We start from the raw sequence: 16,971 nt of genomic DNA, 5'->3' as shown, positions 1-16,971 counted from the left end.
TTCTCTCTCTCTCTCTTTCTGTCACATGTGGTTCGGATCACATTAAAATTCATAAATGTCAACTTTATAACAGACTGCAGAGACTGAGGGACCGGACGAATCATTATCAGGACACTACAGATGATCTAAAGGTGTCAATAAGTGGACTGTGAAGATAAAGTATGATACAAGTGCATTAAAGGGAATCTATGGTGGTTGTTGTCAGACTTTGATCAATGAGACAGCATGGATTCTTCACACGACGTAGTGTTAGAAGTCTCAAGATTGTTTCTCCCACTATATTTTACCTTTTTTCTGGTGGTTTCTTTTGTTTGGTTGACCCTCTCACTGCATTTTGCCCAAACCAGACGCAACATGAGCTCCAAAACCACGTCCACCCACTTGACCTCAACCAGCTACTGTGGATATTCCCATATAATAAAGACAAAAATGCATTCACTGCTTAACAGCTGGAGGAGGTGTGTGTGGACCGGGAAGTTTGGGCATCTCTGCTGAGACTGCTGCCCCCGCGACCCGGCCCCGGATGAGGGGAAGAAAATGGATGGATGGATGGATGGATGGATGGATTCACTGCTTATAACAGCATTGAGACTGTGGAGATGCTTTTGTTGCTTGCAAAATTAGCCTATTTAGACCATTATTGCTAAAAGTGTGTCCAGTCTTGGTTTACTCCAGGATACCGTAAAAAGATTTTCCATTCCGGTACATAGTGAACGATACCTGGTTTACTATGCCGATAACTAAGAAGCAAGACTAAGAGACTGAGCAGTTATCATCAGGGAATGTGTTCACTTCAAGAATCTCCACAGTGACTCTGTGGAGCAGACGCAGTGTGCTGCGTGTGTATTGATCTGAAATGGAGAATACCTGAATGAGCTGCAGATGGCCACACTCCTCTCTTGTGGAGATAATACTGAATGCTTTCAATGGAGTGGAACGCAGCACACTGCAAAAGAAAGGAACAATGACCAATCAAACACAGCAAAATGTCACGTTTGTGTAGTGCTATTCTACGGCTATGCTCACAGTGAGTTAGTATCTGGGAAGAAATCATTACAGTTTCATTCATGAGGCAATATAGTGTGTGCGGTGTGTCATACGTATCTATGACAAAGTGTTCTTTTGACCCTCGAGTACAGTGCTTTGTGAATTTGGTCCTGATAAAGAAAAACATCTTCAATCTTCCTCACTTCGTCTCTGCGGTCTCCGAACTAAACTCACATTATCTGGCTCTTTGTACAATCAGGGCCTCCAGTCACCTTTTCTAAACCTGTCTAAATGTAAGTCTGTGCCGCTCTGATGTTGTGCTTGTTATGGAGGTTAGGTAATGCTGACAGGAGGTGCTGAGTCACACAGGGCTCCGGTGTGGGAGGGACAGTCTCGGTCTCTGCCCACACTACAGACCTCTCCACATGGACTACAGAAGGACAGCAGCATCATGCACAGATGGAGGTTTGTTCACAATAAGGGGGACTGTTGCATAGCCTCAAGTGGCTAAAAGGACAATGTGACTTTTACATGCAAAGGTGATGATGGATGTCACGCTTTGTACATTTGTAAAAGGAGTTTTCCAACTAAACCCCAGTCAGTGTGGCTCGGTGATAGCCTGGCTATTGGGACCACCAGTTCACTTTCTCGTAGGAGAGGCGTGGTTTACCTTGTGTCCTTGGGCAAGACACTTCACCCAATGTGTGAGTGGTTGGTGGTGGTCAGAGGGAACGGCGCAGATGTGAGCAGCCTCGCGTCTGTCAGTCTACCCCAGGGGAAACTGTGGCTACAAATGTAACTTTCCACCATCAGCATGGAGTGAATGAACCCCCCTCCCTCTCCCGTGTGAAGCGCTTTGGGCGTGACTTGTGTCATCTGAAAAGCGCTGTACAAATAAGATTCCCTTCCCTTTACGATCGTCCATAGCCATTTATTGGGCGCTACGAATGTCTATCATATGCGTCTCTGCACGTAGCCATAGCCAATTGTATCAATTGTATCAGATGACGTACCTGCTGTAAACTTTCAAGCTAAACTATATGGAACACGGTCTAAAGCTTGATCAAAAGATGGAGTTGCTGTTGTCATGTTGGATCTGTAAAAAAACTTCAAAAACTTTGTTTGTTTTTTTTATCCGTAAACAAACCACAAGCTTCCGTATATCGAATAGCTTGTCATCGTCTTGCCGTCCCTCCTTGCTCTGTGATTCTGTTCACTGGACTTTTGGCTTGTGTGTTGTACCACTCTTACTTTTGACTACAAGAGCTACAGAGAACCCTCTGAAGATTGAAGTGAAACATCCGCAACTCAGTCCATCATGTCCAGAAGACGACATACAGTACTGTATAAAATCTGTACTAAGCTCTGCTATACAAAAATAGCCAGTGTACTGTCAAAACAAGCTGCTGAGTGGAGCTGCGTGGTGTTGCTGCGCATGGGCAGAACAATCGGGTCATTTTGCATTCAGCCACGGAGTTAGTCGTTGTTGCCAAATAAGATAATTTCATACATTTACATGTCAAATTAGGCTGCCTATTCTACAATCAATTAGTAAATGAAGTAGCTGTTAAAACAATTAACTGTCAAGATAGCTGTAAAAAAGTACAAGTTTTCTCATTAATCATAAAGTAGCATTAATTTGTGACAAAAGTAGCACAAAATATTCTTCTGTTATTTTGTCATGTAGTAATATGCAAAACAAACTTTAATACCACTAAATAGCTCTTTTCAATGAGTAACTAAGACATGCGCATCACTTTTAGCTCAGCTTGACAAAGCAGCTCAGCTCGATGGAACACTGGATTTGAATAGACAGTCAGATGGAAACCAGCGACTGTCTTGAGTTCTGGTCTCCTGAACAACCCGCGCTGATGGTTAATGAGATTCTTCTGCATAAGACATGGCAGCTTTTTCTCCACAGCTCTTTTGAGTGAGTGAGTGAGTGAGTGAGTGAGTGAGTGAGTGAGTGAGTGAGTGAGTGAGTGAGTGAGTGAGTGAGTGAGTGAGTGAGTGAGTGAGTGGGTTGAGTGAGTGAGTGAGTGAGTGAGCGAGTGAGTGAGTGAGTGAGGGAGGGTCAGAGAAGTCCATGGTGTACACTGGCAGTTTACCCCAAGGCAGCTGTGGCTACAATTGCAGCATACCACAACTGTGTGTGGACTGGAGTGAATAAATAAATGAATAGCTGTCCTGTGCTTTGAGAAGCTTATCAAGCCTGTGACCCAACTATTGTCAGCTGTTATCATTATATATTAATAATAATAATAATAATAATAATAATAATAATAATAATAATAATAATAATAATAATAATAATAATAATAATAATAATAATAATAATGCATTGGTTTTATATAGCGCTTTTGTGGACCCTCAAAGACGCTTTACATTGCACTATTCATTCACTCCATACTTGGTGGTGGTAAGCTACTATTGTAGCCACAACTGCCCTGGGGTAGACTGACGGAAGCGAGGGAACCAGTCTGCGCCATCGGCCCCTCCGACCACCACCACTCACTCACACACTACATTCGCCAGGCTTCCAGGTGTTCCCAAACGGTCTCCCATCCAAGTCCTGCCAGGCCTTCCCTGCTTAGCTTCCAAGGTCTGACGGGATTGGGCATCGCAAATGCGGTATGGCCACTATATTGCCAAAATACATATGGTGCCAGAAATTTAAAGTCCTATACTGTGTATTTGTCATTTTAAAAGGCCACGTTTGTCAATGTTTTATAGCCTTAAACTAATACAGAAATGAAACACAATTCAACACTAATTAATGAAGTTGGGGTCATTTTTATCTTTGATTATCATCCTATATTTTAAATACTCTTAATTGCATTTTTTAAAGAAGGAATTTCAAGATGAATCAGTTTTACAGTTCATTGTGATGCACCTCACATTATAGACTGACAACTATAATATATAGCCTAATGGTGAAGTTACAGTTTCCATTCTTGTATCCTTCACTCAAACAGTGGCAAACCACATCCTTAACCAGTTTGGCTTTACCCAAATAAACAACGGTAAAAGGACAACAAACAAAAAAACGCCACAAAATAGTAACAGAAAAGGTGGAAACAAAGCGACAAAAAAGCAACAAAAAGATGTGACAAAAACGCAATGAAAAAGATCAGTTAACATTAGTTTTGTAGGTCTTAGCTTTCAAATAAGGCAGTACACTGGCCTATAGGCTGATATAAGTTATCAGTTATGCAGCAAAAGGATAAAATAAAAGAATGAAAACATTTTTACTCTAATAAAACTTATTGCAAAGGTATAAATAGCTTAATATTAGTCTATAGAATGAAAATGAAAATCATGATATATTTTATTATGACGTCAATAATCGTGACACCGTTTAGATCAATGACAACCTGCGTCAACCTATGTAACTAAGTGACTATACCTTTTGGCATCTCGTACAAACACGGTTACAGCGCCTCAAAAATGCCCATTTACTAAAATCACCCACATAAGCTCATGCTCTTTGGACAAAGGTGCTGTAACTCATGCAGATCAGAACCGGACACTCACTTCCTTGTGCATTGTTTTTTAAATATATACATATATATATGCAAGTTTGCACTATCCCGCTGCTTCTGGGACAGTGATGCTTGCACTGCACCCTGCTCCTTTTGTTCCACTGACTACAACGCGCAACGATGTATGACCAACCGGCATCAGCGTGCTTCATTAACATGCACTGGGCTAAAACATGACTTACCTCAAAGTCCGGGTCAAAACATCAAGTCTTTTTTGTAGAAAAAAATAGCAACAATAATTGAGTCATTAGTTGGTGTAAAAACAGTTGTTTCTGATGCGTTTGGTCTCGCGCTCTGCTCGAAAAGCCATTACGAAAGTTCCCGGAAGTGGCACAGCCGCACATCACAGCCACAGGACAACAGTGCGGAGTGTTCCAGTTATGTTAACATTTGCCACGCAAATCTTTTATTAGCATACGAGGTTATTGTTTAAGGTTTTTTTTTCTTCAAATTATCATTCTTATTATTATAATTATTATTATTGATTATTTTTATTAAACATTTCTTATTATCCAACTTTTTCAGATTGGTCTATATAGGCCTTAGTCTTCTATGTAGGCTAAGTATACATTTAAATTAGCCATATATGTTATTTATTTGTGTGTGTATGTGTGTACTCAAACGGGGACAAAGCACATTCATAACAACATGTACAACATGAATAACTCTTCAATATAATGTGATGGTGCATCTTTTTAATGTACCTTGATATTTTGACATTTCAACTGTATGTCGTTACACATACAGTATCCGCAGACCTAGCGCTACTAGAACAGTAGATACTGTCTTAGACCGCCCTCTAGTGGCCGCACCCACACACTATTTTGTAACAGCAAGACTGTTGCGCAACTTCAGTTCAGAAAGACCTTCCATTTGTTCTTTTGTTATACAACTATAGCGGCCATGAGGATTTACCTTCTCAAGTGGAGCATGGCTTATCTAATAGTTTTGTGCAATACTAAGAATTATTTTATAACAACACGTGCTCCTGCAGATATGACTCATGAGGCAATCAGAGGGGGGTAGGGCCACGTTACTTTTAAATAACATGACTCAAATACAAGTAAAAAGTATTATGGAGGAAGTAAAAGAAAAAAGTGAGTACTGCGAGTAGGCTACCGCGTAACTGTTTCAGCACAAAAAAAGTCTTATTTATTTTCAGTGACGCCATAAATTGTGTGGAAGAAAACATGAAATCATGAGGAAATCGTGATATTTACATTGAAAAATCCATGCGCATGCGACGATCTGCATCCACTGTAGGCTACATTAAATGTTTGCTAAAAGTGGAAATGGTTGCAAATTTGCAATTATTTATTTTTTGCTCACATAAGAGTACAGATGCTTGATTATAAATTTACTCAAGTAGAATTAAAGAGTAGCTAGTACCATATGATAACACTACTGTAAGAAGTACAATTTTTTCAAAGGGTTACTGAAGTTCCCGCGTCTGGAGGCAACAACAAATCAACCCTAAATAACAAGGAAGGATGTTTCCCTGACCTTAAAACACATGTCATGCATGACTTCTGTAACAAAGCTTTGCCTCTCAACTGCTGGTACCTTGTTGAATTCATAACGTCCACAAGATGGAGCCACCCACCGTCTAATCTCTCTGCATTCATTTCGCACGACAAACAATCTAACTTTGCTCTTCCCGTAGGCCTCCTAAACTATCTCAATCTGAAAACGTGTCACTTTATCTACAAAACATCTGAAAGGAGTTCTGCCTCAACGATGTTTAGGCTACTTCGCATACTTTTGTATGAATAAAAAAAAGCAAATGCAGAAGAGAAAATGAAGAATCTGAGGTGGCTGATGGTTCTGCTGCTGCAGTGACTACAGCCGTGGCAACATCTGAATAGCAGGGAGAAGTAGGGGAGAGAGTTTAAGCATACAATCTTCAGGAGAGAATTTATATATAAGCTTAACTTAAGTGCCCAGACATCTGATTGAAAGTAAAGGTCTTTTCATAATTTAATAGGCTATAATACAAATCAGACAATACAAATAATGTGTGGAAAAAGCCATAGACTAGTATATACCCACAATCTCTCGAACTCTTTTAAAGTGCTGATTTGTGAGGGTGACGTCAGGGCTTCCCCGTTTCTCCATCTCTCTCGGAGCAGTGTTGGCACGGGCCGTATTTTAATCTGTTTAAGTATTCAGACCTCTCTGTGTCAATGAGCGCAGTCTGTCAGAGGAATCGATTGGAAGAAACCTGCGGGACATTTATCAAGCTCAGCACTCAACACCAGACGAACCAACATGGCTTTCAATTATCTTTACATTGATTTTTATCTTTGCTTTTTGTTTTTTGCACAGAATGTTTCCTGCACCTTTATAGATAGCCATTGTTCATGTCAAAGTAAAAATATTAGATGATAGATTAGAGTAGAAAGTTAGTTGAGCGACTTGGATCCATCTGCAATGTGGGGGGAGTGTGAATCCATCAACCTAAAACATGTGCAATAGATTTCGAAGTACTGAGATTAGTTTCTGTGATTCTCATATGAGCTGTAGAAAGCAGTTCAAGCACGTATGAGCATTGGAGAACTGGTGAACTGTGAAGTCTTGGGTTTTGCATGAGCGCACCAAACAACAATCTAGTGATGACTTAAAACGTATACAGTATAACGCACCTTTCCCAACAATTATTTTATTTTGTATCTGTACCTAGTTGTTTTGGTTGGAACGGTGTATTCAAGTATTCAAATCACGTTGTCGTTCTCTCTTTTATTAATTTGGGAAAGATAAACAACAAAATTGTTCACTGAGACAATCTGACGGAAGCGCTACAGCTGGAGACCCATGATGACCCTGTTTTCACGCTTTGTGGACAGATCTTACCAGATCTACACCATTGTAGCCTACTGGTTCTGTCTCAAGATATTTATAACTGTTTTCAGTGTTTTGACGTCAAGCACTTTAAATGCATCCTGTGTGAAACAGTGGTGGTGAAAGTGATGGTTTAAAAGGTCCTCTTACCATTGAATGCTTTATTTTGAAAGACCGCTGGAAAAAATGGCATTGTTGCTGTCTGTCTGAGCATTAGGATATTATTTATTTCAGGTTTGTTTGTTTTTATGTCATGTTATTTATGAATTTATTTGACAGACAGTCCACATGAATGAATATTTCTGTAAATGTATTAACTGCCGTGCTATTTCAACTGTTGCCCTGTTGATCATATAAATCTCACATTGATAACATCTGAATGTTTGAAACAAGAGAAAGAATTTGGTGCAACGGCAGGTCACAGTTCAAACAGAGGACATTGAGGATTAATATGTCCAGTTACTAGACCTACACTGGGTTCCAAATTATTATGCAAATTATATTTCAGTGTCATAAAGGTAAAAGAAAAAGGTGAATGAAGCTCAATGAAACAATGAAACTCATGGATGGTTTAAGTGTAATTATCACCATTCAGTGTAAATACATTTTGTAATGTAAAGCGACTTAACTGATATTGGGGCAGACAGACGCTATAGAAACAATCAAAGGCCCTATATTTATGGGCCTTAAAGACAAATGAAAAGCAAAGAAAAATGTCCAGCTTGAAATGGCTGCTGAGTTGAAATTATGCATGCCCAACTCAAAGACAGGGTGAAAGCAGCATTTCTAACAGAAAATATTATATCAGCGAAATTGAGGATGGACTTTGTTGAACAAAGATCTTTTTTGTATATTGTGTTCCTGAAATATGTGTATAAAATGTATTATATTAGGGTTTAAAAAAACAAAAGCCAAAGTTTTACCAATGGGCTCTGGGCACCCTCAGGGCTGTGTACTTTCCCCCTGGCTCTTCTCCCTGTACACAAACTGCTGCACTAGTCACCAGTCTGTTAAACTGATCAAGTTTGCGGACGACACCACCCTCATCTGGTTCATCTTGGACCGTAATGAGTCTGCCTACAGGAGAGAGGTGGCGGCTGGCGTCCTGGTGCAGCCACAACAGCCTGGAGCTGAACGTCCAGAAGACAATGGAGATGATTGTGGGCTTCAGTAAAGACACAGACCCACCGATCCCCTCTCGCCCTGACAGACTCTCCCACCCCATCTTCATCGTGGACTCCTTCCGTTTCCTGGGCACCACCATCACCCACCATCACAAATAAAAGCCAACCATCAGCTCCCTCATTTAGAAGGCCCAGCAGAGGATGTTCTTCCTGCGGCAGCTGTGGCAACTTAAGCTGCCAATCAAGATGCTGGTGCAGTTCTACACGGCCATCATCGAGTCCATCCTCACCTGCTCCATCACCGTGTGGTACCCTGGCACTACAGACTGGGACAAGCATTGACTGCTGCGCATTGCACATGCTTCTGAGAATATGATTGGCTGTAGGCTCCCATCTCTCCAGGACCTGTACACCTCCAGCACAGGAAGGGATCACAGCTGACCCTTCTCACCCTGGACACTGACTATTCACCCCTTTCTCCACATGAAGGAGGCTACGGTCTATCCAGAACCATACCTCCCGCCACATGAACAGTTTTTTCCCCTCCGCCATAAGACTCATGAATGAAAACAAGACTCAACAACTCAATATCAGACTCATGAACATAATAACCTATTCCAGCCATTTACACTGCCCTACTGCACTAGGTCCACACTTAGATCTGCTGCTAACACTTAATGCACCAGCACATCTGTAAATATACTCATGCTGTTGCTCTATGTCAAATTGTTGTTGTCTTATCATATTTTATTTTAATCTTCTTTATGCATCCCGTCATAGTCTAATAGTTTAAAATTCGTATAGTTTATTATAATTTACAGTGGCGAGAAAAGTAACATGTGCAATAATCTCTGTATCAGCTGCACTTTATTAACTCTGAGTGATCTTCTTGAACGCAGACTGTAACAAGTGAATTTCTCCTTTGTGAGATCAATAAAGGTTTATCTTATCTTATCTTAAAAAGTAAGCACACCGTTTGGAATTTCTCACATTTCTGCCTATAAATTGGTCACTAAATGTGGTCTAATCTGCATCAGAGTCACAAGAATGATTAACTAGTGTCTGCTTAAACTAATACCACCCAAACATTTACATTTGATCATATTTTTATTGGCCACAACATGTAAACATTCACAGGAGAGCATGGAATAAGTAAGTACACCGACTGAATCTCACTGAACTGCAGTTCAGAGGAATGGTTCAAGATTCATCCTGATCGTTGTAGCGTCTAATCTAAATATTCAGTGGACTGTTGGACCCAAAGTTGAATAGTTTGGGAGGAACACACAACGTCATGTGTGGAGGACAAATGGAACAGCACACTAACAACAAAACCCTATGCTCACTGTGAAGCATGGTGCAAGAAAATCATGGTGTGGGGCCAGGGCTGGACTGGCCATCGGGAGATTCGGGAGTTTTCCCGGTGGGCCGTCGTACTTTTGGTCCGGTTGTGCCAATCAGACCGAGATAAGGCCCGTTATATATTAACACCGGCCCACAATTAGCGGGAAAAGCCATTGGAGTATCTATCTTTACATAGATGCAATTACACAACCACAATAGAGGGATGTGACACCTTTTATACCCCTCTGGTGGCACGCTTTATTGAGTCATGGTTCCCAGATAATCTTGTATAATGAGCAATGGGCCTCTCGGACATAACACTCATGCCCCTCACAATCCGAATATAAGAGGAAATTGTTCATTGTAACTCCTTCCAGAACCCACAGAACATTAGACCTCTATTTTTTGTACATTTTAGACAAATGTTTGCAAAGAAGTGCATGCTGGGAGTTGTCAGGTGACTCCGTCTTGCCCCTCGTCGTCAGTGCAGTTTGGAAATCTTCTAGTTTCCATTTAAAGGATTTACAATGTTTGGCCTTTTTGGGACTTCTATTTTCACTCCACACCTGCTGAACTCCGTGGTGAGTTTTACCTTTTCATCTTCAATCTACAGTGGGATCATTTGGTTGGTTTTGAAAAGTTTATTTGTGTTGCAGTCGCGAGTGGATCTTCATTACGGAACACACATTTTAAAATTATTTAGAAGTTTTACAAAAGTTCCTTCAAGTTATAAATGACAAGATTAAAGTGTTGTGCTATGAGGTGTTAGCTTGAATTCGGCAGAAACAAAATGCAACTATTGTCCTCGATTTGTAGCTTATACTGTTTTAGTTCAAGCCAAGGTCTTATTGTTTTGCTCATCACCTCGACTATTGCATTGAATATGACAGGTTTTTTTTTTTGTAGAGGGCCGGTCTTGACCCAAAAGTCCCGGGCCGATTTTTTCTGCCAGTCCAGCCCTGTGTGGGGCTGTTTTGTTGCCTGAGGGCCAGGACAACGTGCTACCATCAATAGAAAAAAATATTCACAAGTTTATTACAATATTTTGCAGAAAAACCTGAGACATTCACAACATTCATTGGAATAAGTGACCCTTGTATTAAATACAAGGGTTGATCCCTCTTTCAGGCTGAATCTTGGATCATTCCTCTTTACAAAACAGCTGCAGTTCAGTGAGATTTGGGGAGTGTACTTACTTATTCCTCCCTCTCCTGTGAATGTTTACATGTTATGGCCAATAAAAATATGATCAAATGTAAATGTTTGGGTAATATTAGTTTAAGCAGACACTGTTTATTTATTCCTGTGATTTTGAAAAGGATCAGACCACATTTAGTTGTCGGTGTACTTACTTATTCTTGCCAATGTATCTTAACTATGTGATATGTGTTTTATGTTATACTGTATGTTTCATGTTGCACGATTGAACTGGAAAAAATAAAATCCTAGTTTGTAAATGTGTTCACTAACAATGGCAATACAAACTATTCTGATTGTGATTACCCGGGTCCGCAGCCTGTGGTGCACTGAGGCAAGAATACATAGGTCAAATGGAGGACTTCGAGGACAATCAAGTCACAATACAAATAAGTTCATGCAAAAATGCCAATAGCTTAAGAATCTCCTATTAATCCGCCCCTCCCCCCACCCCCCAGCAGACATACATACATACAACACCGCTCTACCTATGTCTGCAGTCAGTATGAGCCTAGCACGTTACAGCCCTGATGGAACCCACCTGCCTCCCGCTGCCCCCTCTCATCATCGACCTAAAGTGAGTTGATTCAGAACCGTGTGTGAAACTGCATTGGTTTAAACGGACACGTGACTCCGGCGCAGTCCGCGTCCTGACACGGCTGCGCGCTCACGGCTCCCCCCCCCGCCCCCCCCTCCAACCGCGGAGCGAGAGCACTACAGCGAGGCGAGGGTGCGCGAGCGGATAGATATATACGAGCGTGCGCGTCAAGAGCTGCCTGTGGCGCACGCTCTCGTTCCCTCTCTGCACTTTCTCTCCTCTAGTCACATGAAACACTTATAGGCCGCTTATTTATAGACGGGGGTGCAATGGTGGAAGAGGAGAGTGGCTGCATGAGGGGTTGTGGGTGTGAAGCCTAAACTTTACTGTGAGTGGAGTGGAGTGCGCGTCTCCTAAATTCCCTACATGAATTAAATGGTAGGCTACATCCACGTCCAAGAATTTGTACTCCTATTTTTCAACATTCCGATTCAATTGGCCCACACTCCCAATCACACCTCTGTCCCGCGCCTCTGTTCCGTGTCCTCTCCGTGTAATCATCTGTCCATCTCTGGGTCCCGCGAGCCTCATTCGGCTCCATCTAATCTCATCTCATCTGCTGATCTCGTGCCTGTGTTTCTCACACTCTTCCCAGGCAAGCACGCGCGGCTCGCTCCCGACGCCACCAACCCCACGTGACTCTGAGAGCAGCCCAGGAGGAGGAGGAGGAGGGGGACGGGGGCTGCTGGTGCTGAAGCTGAGGAGGATGATGGCGCGGACGGAGGCGCGGCGACGTTAGGTGTCCGCGCTCCGCTAACGATTTTCTCCCAGTTTTTCCCCCACTGAACAACGACGCCATTTGAGAGAAGAAGCGTCGTCCTTTCAGCTTTCGACACAGCGGTGCGTCTCCGCCGTCGAGACCGAGATGGGGAACGAGGCGAGCATGGAGGGCGGCGGGCAGCCAGGCGACCCCGCGTCCGCCGCCGGAGCCGGGATGATGGGCTCCGCGATGCCGGGAGGAGGAGGGACCGCAGCGGGCATGGGGCAGCATGTCAAGCCACTGAACGGAGCTGCAGCCGGCGGGGGCATGGCCATGGGAGGCCCCGGGATGGGCATGGCGAGGTAAGGGCGCGCAAACAGCTCTCTCTACGCGACGTTTACGTTCACACACATAGCCAGCAATGCGTTGATTAATCAACGATACCGGATTTGACTTTTCCCAACATTTTCAACGCTGGTCCTGCTCTGACATCGCGCGAAATGCCGCGAACAACGCGTGTAGTTTCACGCTGTAGCACCACCTCTTCTAAAATGCTCGGAATGAAGCGTTTAGAGGCTGTAGTAAAGCGCCCAGCATTATGCGTAATTCACAACGTAAATGAGTTTGTGGCTACAACGCTTGCTGGCTCGTGGACTTGCCTCTACTGTTTTAGAACCGAGACGGCATTTGGAATGACCGACTGTGCATGTGCATGTCCACAGAAAAGGCGGGATCGAGGAAGGACGCAGGGATAAGGTGTAAGGAAGGGAAATAATCGGTGCAACACATATATGCAGCGGTGTAGTAGTATGTTAAAGGCGCGGATTTTGGTTCGATTTAAAAAAAAAAAAAAAAGGGGGAAAAAAGGGCTATAGGAATAGTCGAAGAGAGCAGCAAAAGCACACGCGAGATGATATAGATAGCCACTGTTACTTCCACCACTACTACTACTTTACACACACCAATAACTCAAATGGTCATGCCTTTTTTTTTGCCTCCTGAGCCGCCATGAATTACCAAAAAATGTTTCCAGAAGGCGAGAGCATCTTCAGGTGATCTTGGATGCTGCATTGCTTTTCCAAAGGAGCTTGAGGAAGTGAATATGAGAAATTGAAATCAGTAAAACGGCCATTTAATGTAAGCCCCGTTGCATGTCCCCGTCCTTGGTGCTGAGCAGTTGCTCTGACTGTATCTTCAGGGATACCTACCCCGATCCCCCACGTTACACGTTACAGTGTTTATGCGTGGCTTTGTCCCATGTAGTGGTGTGTGTGTGAAACCCTCTCCAGCTGCTGTAGATGCTTGCTGCAAACCTCTGCTCCGAGTCACATGACACGGGTATTTCTGCTTCAGTGCCGCTGCCCCACCTCATCGTGTGGAGACGGTGCTTTTTTTCTATTTGGATTCTGAAAGCTTGCTATGATATATAAATGTAACCTACCCGCATGTCAAAAAGTGTGGCGGCACATGTGTGGTTGTGAGCGCGTCGGACGGAGGCAGAGAGGCTGGTGGACTGCGTAGGTGGAGCGTGATTGATTGGAGTGGTAGCTACTAACCCCATGATAACAGGGAAGAAATGTTGCCTATTGAATGTGAAACCGCAGGACTCTTTTATGCACTTGTGTATAGGATTTGTGACATGGTTATGAAAGAAACTGGATACTGTACTTACAGTCTCGAAATCTCAATCGAAGCTTATTCACAAGTAGTTTTAACGCAGTGTGGTAGGAATAAAAATCTGATGTTATCTTCTCAGGTGGGAATCGTGCATCATTGTGCATGGAACCAGGAAAAACAGTCCCTTCTGGCTCCGAGGCCATTATTAGTATTCGTAACTAAGATGTTGCTCGATACATCTAGGCTAACCTTACATTGAAAAGGAAATGACAGCGACAGCCTTATATATTGTTTCACTGGGCACTTGTTCAAGCTTAAAAACTTTTCCGAGGGATTCCCTTTTGGCAAGCTTAGAACACATTTTTTATGACTTTATAGTATAGAGCTTGCCAAGTCAAGATGTCCCACTTTTTCTATTTATTGCGGAGTTGGTTCTTGAATTGGATGTTGTCGAATTCTCAGCTGGGGAGGGCTCAGTGTGTTTGGATCAAGAAACTCAATGTAACCCGGAATAATGACCGAAGGTTGTATGTTATTGTCTCGTAGGGGAATTTGTCTTATGCATTTGACCTGTTCTTCATCTGGAGCACTGAGCACCCGCATATCGTGGAGTACAGCACCTTTGGGCCCATCCCCAGATCTCATGTTTGGTCTGGACTAGCTGGAGATTTTAGTGTATTGTTCATGTTTTGGGTCCGTGTACATGATCATGATTTTGTGACTGATTATTTCTACCATTTTTGCCCAAATTGTGAAAATGTAATTTCACTCAAGACATTTTGTGCTGACAGTTGATGTTGTTAGGCCTAATAAATATGGGTCAAAACAACTATTTGACACTTCCTTCTTCATCAAGTTGCAAACCATGTTTGCAACTTGACTGCCACCGGTCCGGAGAAAGCAATACACACTAATGGAATCACAAGAAGAAGCTAACATGCTAACGGGCAAAGCTAACTGCGGGCTTACGTCACTTTAAACAGTATTTACAGCAAAGTTTGAGTGAAAAGAATATTTCCATTGTATACTTGGATGCACAGTAACCCCCTCTCCCTTCGCCTTTCCTGTCAGCGTAGTATTTACTCTCCAAGACAATTAATAAGTTAAAAAATCGTAACTTGCTACTACACCTGCATTTGCGCTTATGGCCTCTAGGGGGAAGAGTTACTTAGTACTGCTTTAAAGTGACACAATACATCACATTTGATACAAAATAAGAATTTGAATGGCTGCATTGAGGTTTATTATGTCATTTGAAAACTACAAATATGATACAAATAGGCCTTTGCCAACATCAGTATCCAATCTCACACTGAACCAAAATGGTTTGAAAACATACAGTAATTGAATTGCAAATACATCGCATCATAATTGTAATATGGGGGGCAATTGATATCTTTCTTTACAGTGTGCTGCCCACATGAGCTGTCAAAGCATTTGGAAGCAACAGTAGCACACCTCATCCCTTCCCCTACAGGCCGTACAGCACAGACAGCTGAGTCGGCAGTTTTAAATCCTCAGTCTAAGTGCGTGTGACAAGTGTCCACTCAGTGAAGGGCCTTGATAAACCTGTGAGTAAGACATGTGTCCAATCACATCTGGAATCATGTATCCAACCCCAGTTTCCATTTAATCTGAAAATTGTTTTTACGTTTTCATGGCAATCTTCGAGTGACGTATATGGGAGTGTGGACTGGCATATTGGTATGCAGATGGGCTAAATATGTGCAAATCACCATTCTAGACATGGCTAACAAAAGTCACTGAAGCATATGCCTGTTAAGACTATACACACTGACTAAAGTGACAATGTTGTGCAATTTTGACATGTCACATTCATTCAAGAAGAAAGAATGTAAAAATATTGAAATAGTTGGAATAGTTCGAGCGCTTAAAGATTGTATTGTATCTGAGCATTTTTTACTGACTTCACATATAGTTGACTTCACATGTTTTTCCACTTAATCGTTGTATGTTCAAGTGTCTATAAAAATGTTTGTCAAAATAAAAAAATAGATGTTCTATGAATAGATAACATGATGCAGGTTTGGTCTAGCGGGATAGAAAGCATCCCTTTTCTTATACAGTGCAGTGTCTCTCTGCAGTCAGGTCTCCCCTTCTGAACCTCTTCATCCGTGACCCATCTGAGCTCCGGCATGCTGCCTTCAGGGGCTGTGGGAATAACTGTAGTCTCTCCACACATGCATGCACACATATTCACTGTCGCGCGGGAATGACCACCACACGGCTGTGCTCAGGCTCTATGAAAGATATGTTCAAATGAATCTGACTTCGATCTTTTGCTCGTGTAGTAATGCTAAATGTGATGCCAAACCTTTTTTTCCCCTGTGAGTTACAGTTACAAAATAAAATCTGAGCTGAGAACTCTCGAGTAACTATGGGACTAAAGTCGAGTGCAGTCTGGACACTGGACAGTGAGAAGACAATTAGGATATTTGATGATATTTCAGCACCAAAAAAAGGTCTCAAAACTAGATCTAAGTGAATATGGACATGCTGTATATAGTTTTAAAGCTATGAACCTGGAGAATTCAGTTTTAGTTTTAACCGCTGCAAATGTATTTTAGATCACTGTGCAAAATGCCACGGCTAGCATCAGTATGCTAAAGCTAGTGGGAGCATGCTAATGCTAACAAAAGCTAATCAACGCTGAAGGCTGGGTCAGAAACTAAGATAGAAATACCTAAAGTAGCCTAATAAAATAAAATAACTGCTGTTGAAGCCAAGTGTTTGTATTTTAGTTTAAGAAATAACATTATATATTAATATAATAACATATTAGTAATGATCAGATCACTTCATGTTAGTTGTTTATATTAATGTGACCTAAAGCCTTTCATACCCAAGGATATTTAGGGTAGAAAAGTCCAGTGATCCTTGTTAAATGTTTATCCAAAAGTTTATCAATAGATATAACTGATCTGTAACATAAAATAAAATAAATAAAAAAATCTGACTTTATTGATAAAAAAATATGACTTTATTGATCTTAACATGGAGAAA

General features: G+C 42.0%; 1 protein-coding gene across 1 annotated transcript in view; it reads right to left on the bottom strand.

Annotated features, from left to right (window-relative positions):
* The window catches only part of LOC306963829 (helicase ARIP4-like), a 61,947-nt gene extending 57,212 nt beyond the window's left edge, over positions 1-4,735 (bottom strand). Inside the window, exons 1-2 of the mRNA XM_079557548.1 lie at positions 4,712-4,735; positions 868-946 (exon numbers count right to left, since the gene is read on the bottom strand). The gene's annotated coding sequence lies outside the window, so the exon portion shown is untranslated. The remainder of the gene's footprint in view (positions 1-867; positions 947-4,711) is intronic.
* Between the last annotated feature and the right edge of the window lie 12,236 nt (positions 4,736-16,971).

Source organism: Gobius niger, assembly GCF_951799975.1.
Source record: "Gobius niger genome assembly, chromosome: 6".
Lineage (NCBI taxonomy): Eukaryota > Metazoa > Chordata > Actinopteri > Gobiiformes > Gobiidae > Gobius > Gobius niger.
This window is presented reverse-complemented; position numbering and strand designations above follow the sequence as displayed.